Here is a 6,517-nt window from a genome sequence, read left to right on the forward strand (position 1 = left end):
AGGCGTTTTTATACCAAAATGTACAATCTTAGTGTGCAAAATAAATTTTATTTTCGGTTGAAACAGGTCATGTTTTCATCAACCCGTGAATACTTGGCATGACACGATTTCTGGGATCGTGCTCATGTAATTTTTTTGGTTTTTGTGTTGGTTCAACGCGCACACAGTATATAACTAGGATAAAACCCATGTGATACACGGATGGTTAAAAAAATACAACAAAAAAAGTTAAATTTAATAATATACATAATTACATGCATTTCATAAGATATAAATAATTTTCTAGAATACATAGATTAGTAAAAATATTTTGTATTTGTATTTTAAATCAATCAAAATGGAATGATGTGAATCTATACCAATTAAGAAAAAGAGAAGGTTAATACAATTCATCCTAATTGTGTTGGCCACAAACACTTTAAAAGCAACATAATGAGTTCAATTCCCACCAACATGTTTTTTGTTTTTTCATTCATTAAATGAAAATTGTAAAAATAGAAACTTGTACACTTGGCAGCTTATATGGAGGGTCTAGTTGAATGACATGTGAAAAATTGTATTGCTTTAATAGTATATGTAGATTACAATATTTTGAGTAAAATTTGAATATTTAATCTTGATTTATTAAGTGATTAAAGTTCGGGGTTTGTTTTGTTAAGCTTTATATTAATATTTGTTTATTATGGTAAGAATATTATGAATTATTCTAGGATAAGTTTGTCTTGTTTTCCAAGTTAGGTTTGTCTTGGATAACAAGTTTAGTAAATCTATAAATAGGGGTCTGGGTTATTGTTTATTTGGTGAGTCAAGAGGAGTCTCTTCTTCTTGTATGTTCGTGAAGTTATGTTCGTTTGATTATATGAAAAGAGTCGAGGGTTGTGACCCCAATTATCTCGTGTTCGTTAGTTTGAAAAGTACGTTTGATATGACTGTTTGATCCGTCTGGGCCAACAGTTGGTATCAGAGCTTAGGTTCGTTGAACACACGAGAAGAGAAAGATTCATAGAAGTCAGTAGGTTTCTTGTTCGTAGGTTTTGGATATTGAAAGAATAGTTGTTTGAAAAGAATTCGGTTGAGGTTTCATGCAAAGAAGTAACATATTAATTTCTTGGGAAGCGTGATTCACACTAAAGGGCTTGTTGGTTTGGATTTATTTTATCGCCATTGTTCACCATTGCATCATTAGTTTTTGGAGTAGATAATGTGTGAATTAACACAATTGTGTTCTTGTCTTATTCGACACCCAAACTGTGACATCTGACCCGATCCGACCCGACCCAGGTACCCGTTTCTCTGACCCGATCTCTTTCTTTTATGATTTAATATTTATTTATACTTATACTTTATTTTTAATAATAATGTTTTCCTTCCCGCCTCTTTCTCTCTCTTTCTTTCCGCCGTCCCGTCCCTCTCCTTCTCTCTTTCCGCCTTCTTTTCCCTCTTGTCGCCGTCCCGCCCTTACGCCTTGTTTCCCTCTTTTTTCTTCTAACTCTTTGTTTGTCCTTTGTTCCTTCCCGCCTAAGGTTGTCTGCGCAGCTCCACGCGCCAGACTCCCTTACAAGGAATCCTGCGTGAAGACCACCTGTACAGCGATTCGCGAGACGAACTCTTCTCGCAGCGCGTTAAGAATTGTAACTCTTCTCGCAGCGCGCGAAGGACGGTAGTTCTTCCCGCGACGCGCTAAGGATTTGTAGTTCTTCTCGCAGCGCGCTAAGGATCGTAGTTCATCCCTCGACGCGCGAAGAATTATAGTTCTTCCCGCGGCGCGCTAGGAATTTTAGTTCCTCCCGCGGCGCGCTAAGAAATATGACTCTTCCCGCGGCGCGCTTAAATGTAGTTCTTTCCGCGACGCGTTAAGGTTAGTTCTGTCTGCCTTCGCGCTCGCGCTCTCTTGACCTTCTGTGTCTGCCTTCGCGCTCGAGCCTCCTCGCGCTAAACCCCTTTGAGTTTTCTTCTGTTTAATCTAGCCGTTGCTTATCTTTTGAGCTGTTGACCTAATCTGCTTTATGTCTGAAAAGTTACTTTCGGCGCAGCATGCGCACCAACCCCATTGGTTGGCAGAAAAAGTGACTGACATTATCTTTGGAGATCTGCTTTTTCCATGCTTGACCTGTACCTTTATCTGATCCGCCCATGCTTTTTACTGTTCCCTGACAGCTTTATCTTGCCTCTGCAGCTGCCATATCTTTCCATATCTTTTGCTTTTGGATTCTTATGCTTTTTGATATCTTTTGCTTGATCCTGTTAAAGATCTTTTCCCCTTTTCTAGGGATTATGTCTCCTAGGGTTTTCCTATAAATAATAATAATGTTTTAACACTACACACACAAAACACTTAATCTCTCCTGTTCTCTTGCTCCTTGCTCTCTCTGCCGTCTTCCTCTCTGCCTCCGTCTTCCTCCCTGTTCTGCCCTGCTCTTCCGGTAATATATATATATTATATATAATAATTTACTTATTAATTATGCTAACTTATATCAAGACTTAAAACAAATCATTAAAACGATAATCTTTAATTATAGGTTAACTTGTGCTTGTTTAAAGTTGGTTCTTGCTTTATCTTACACCGCACCGTTTATCAAGTGAGTAATCTCGTACCTAATCCCTTTTTATTTTTAATGTTTTGGGATGTTCATGTGTTCATACAAACTTAGAGTCTTAAACTGTTTATGAACTTTAGTCGCGCAGTATCCCATGTGTTGAGGACGTAGACTTGGCTGTTTATTTGTATGTGTGGATCATTAACCGTCTTGTCGGTCTATTCCGCAGTTTTCATGGTACCATTAGATGAACACGGGAGAACTATCGTTTATGATTTTCTCTTTTGTTTACACATGCACAGTTTGTCTTGTTTGTGAGCTCAATTGTGAGCACTGGCAGTCTTATGAATCTTAGAGTTGGTCCCGATCAGATTACACCCTTGTTGAAAACCAGACATACACATGTTGCGCGCAGATTTATTGTTATCTATGTATTGTATTAAACTTGATTTCTCACCAACACGCAAGTGTTTGACGTTTATTTTAACACATGTTCAGGTTTGCAGTAGCTGTTTTGGAGCTTGTGGACACCTAGGAAGTTTTCTTTATTTTGGACCTAGATTAAAATGTATCAAGACAAGTTATTGCTGTTTTATTATTATGATTTATAATATATTGATTTATGATGATTTATGTATTCTTGTGTTTACCCTGCGCGTGCGCGAATGAACGTATTTATTAAATATTGACACCCAATAGTGTCACGAGTAATGAAACAATATGTGGCGCCCCGATGTATAATCCGCCTTTGGTCGGGGTGTTACAGATTGGTATCAGAGCTCGTTGACTTTAGGATAGGTGGTTAGACGTAACGGCCTAGAATACCTAAGAGTCCCTTCTCGCGCATGAGAGAAATCTCATGTTTGCGCGCTTATTGTTAATTACTCGTTATTTATGAATATGCTCGCGCTTGCGCAGTATATGATTTTATGTTTTATTCCGCGATATTTTGATTTTTATTGATTTTACTTACATATTCGTTTGTTGAGATTGAAAATCCGAAAAGTCATGGTGATACATGAATAGTTGATTTTCAATTTCCATTTACGATTATGTTCTGAGGTTGGAGACTTGAAAAGTCATGGTGATACATGAATTGTCAACCTCCAATACTCATTTTCTTGTATATTTTATATTTTAGATTGAAAAGTCATGGTGATACATGAATCGTCAATCTCCAATACTCGTTTGCCCGTATATTTTAAATTGGGAATTCGGAAAGTCATGGTGATGCATGAATTGTCGATTCTCGATTCGAATTTGTTACCTTTATTAAGTCTGCATTTAAAGTCATTTATTTTACTTTAACTTTTGATAGTATCTAACTCTGCGAAACCAAGCTTTATAAAGTTATACTTTGCGATAAAACCAAGATATTAACTAAAATTAAAATTTTTATAGAATGCCTCCGCTATCTCGCCGATTTCAGAGAAGAGAAGCCTCGCGCATGCGTAGACAGCAACGTTCCCAGGAAATGGCCGCCGCGATAGCCCAAGCCTTGAGCCAAAACAATACCTCCAGTTACAACATTAAATCCTTTAACGCGGGTAACCCTCCAAAGTTCACAGGTCTTGAAGGAGCCACCGTGATGCTCCAGTGGCTTGAGAAAATAGAAAACACTTTCCTCCACACCCAATGCCCCTCAGACAGACGAACCCTATATGCTTCCAGTGTCCTGGAATCTAGAGCGCTTACATGGTGGAATGGAGTAGCTCATGCGCGTGGCGCAGAAGCTGCTTCCAGCATGCTCTGGGAGGAATTTAAGGAAATTCTGACGCGAGAATTCTGCCCTCCCAACGAAGTTAAGCGCCTGGAGGAAGAATTCTGGAACTTGAAGCAATACAGCGGTGAAGCGCGCGAGTACGCGACGCGCTTCCACGAGCTAAGCTTACTGGTCCCTCACCTTGTTACCCCTTCACGCCGAGCAATCGAGAAATTCCTTGGGGGTCTCCCCATGGAAATTCAAGATTCTGTATGGGCCAGAAACCCAGTAACCCTCTCTGACGCCATCGAGTTGGCCGCTGTGCTCAGCGAAAACCATGTCAGAGCAGGAACCCTGTTCCTGCGGGGAACAGAAAAGACCAAACTCACCAAGACTGCCCCTGAACCAACAGAAACCAAACCCGAACCCTCAAACCGTAACAACCTCAAGCGCAGGCGCAAAGCCTATGCGCTTACCAACCCGCCCATTGTCCAGCAACCCATCTACCAACCCCCAGTTTACGCGCCTAACCCTCTGTCAGCTTACCCAACACCTCCTGTAGTCCACAACTATGCCTTAACCAATCCAGCACTCCCTGCCCCGCCAACTAAGAAACCTTACACAGGAAACCATCCCTTTTGCCCAACCTGTAGATTTCACCACCCAACCCAAACCCCGTGTCGACTTTGTAACCGATGTGGCCGTACTGGTCACACTGCTGAAAACTGTAGAGTCCTTCCCGCCAATCCAATTGCGCCAACACCACCAGTCTACCCGCAGAACCCACAATCAATCTACCAAAACCCACGACCCAGATCGTGCTTTAACTGCGGTGATCCCAGTCATTTCCGGAACGCGTGCCCAAGGCTACAAGTGCAAATCACACAAGCGAATCCGGTGAACCAGATTTCGAACCAAGTAACGCGTGGACGAGCTTTTAATATAACCGCGCACCAAGCGCAAGCGATTAATGACGTAGTTAATGGTACATTTTTGCTTAACGGATTTTATGCTTCTGTACTTTTTGATACTGGCGCCGATCGAAGTTTTATCTCTCGCGCCTTCGAACAGAAGCTTGCGCGACCGCGCAGCGATTTAAAAGAAGATTTTTCAGTTGAATTGGCTAACGGTGAAACTGTTTTAATTAACTCTGTGATCAAGGATTGTACACTTAACCTTAACGAAAACGATTTTCTGATCGACCTCATCCCCATGCCTCTTGGAAGCTTTGATGTTATCATTGGTATGGACTGGCTTTCGCATAATCGCGCCGAAGTTATTTGCGCCAAGAAGATGATTCGCATACCTCGAGAAAATGGTGATCTTCATATCTACGGCGAAAAACCCTCCCGCGGTCTTAAACTTATGTCCTGCGCCGAAGCCCAAAGACTCATGCGGAAGAAGTGTGTTGCATTCTTAGCCCATGTGGTCAAACCTGCTGAAGAGAAGAAGCTTCGCGATATCCCTGTTGTGCGTGATTTCCCTGAAGTTTTTCCTGATGATCTTCCTGGTATCCCTCCCGCTCGTGAAGTTGAGTTCCGTATTGATCTTGTCCCTGGTGCTTCCCCCGTAGCTAAATCTCCTTACCGTCTTGCGCCCGCTGAGCTGCAAGAATTGGCAAGCCAACTTCAAGAGTTGACTGCTAAAGGATTCATTCGCCCTAGCTCTTCGCCCTGGGGTGCTCCGGTGTTGTTCGTTAAAAAGAAAGATGGATCGTTTCGCATGTGTATTGATTACCGCGAGTTGAACAAACTCACCATTAAAAACCGGTATCCCTTACCGCGTATTGACGACCTCTTTGATCAACTCCAAGGTGCCTCTTGTTTCTCCAAGATTGATCTCCGCTCTGGTTATCACCAGTTGCGCATCCGCGATGAAGATGTTCCGAAGACTGCTTTTCGAACTCGTTATGGCCATTTTGAATTCTTGGTCATGTCCTTCGGTTTAACCAACGCACCCGCCGTTTTCATGGATCTAATGAATCGGGTGTGTAGGCCTTTCCTGGATAAATTCGTGATTGTGTTTATCGATGATGTTCTGGTGTATTCTAAGACCAAGGCCGAGCATGAGCAACATCTTCGGTTGGTGTTGCAAAAGCTTCGAACCGAGCAGCTCTATGCTAAGCTTTCCAAGTGTGAATTCTGGTCTGATGAAGTACAGTTTCTTGGTCATGTTGTGAACAAGATGGGTATTCATGTCGACCCATCCAAAATTGAAGCAATCAAGAACTGGTTTACGCCATCTTCTCCTACCGAGATCCGTTCCTTTCTGGGCT

This window comes from Bidens hawaiensis, unplaced genomic scaffold, assembly GCF_021521415.1.
Source record: "Bidens hawaiensis isolate Kalapana, Puna unplaced genomic scaffold, B.hawaiensis_p1.1 tig00419364_1, whole genome shotgun sequence".
NCBI classification, from domain to species: Eukaryota; Viridiplantae; Streptophyta; class Magnoliopsida; order Asterales; family Asteraceae; genus Bidens; species Bidens hawaiensis.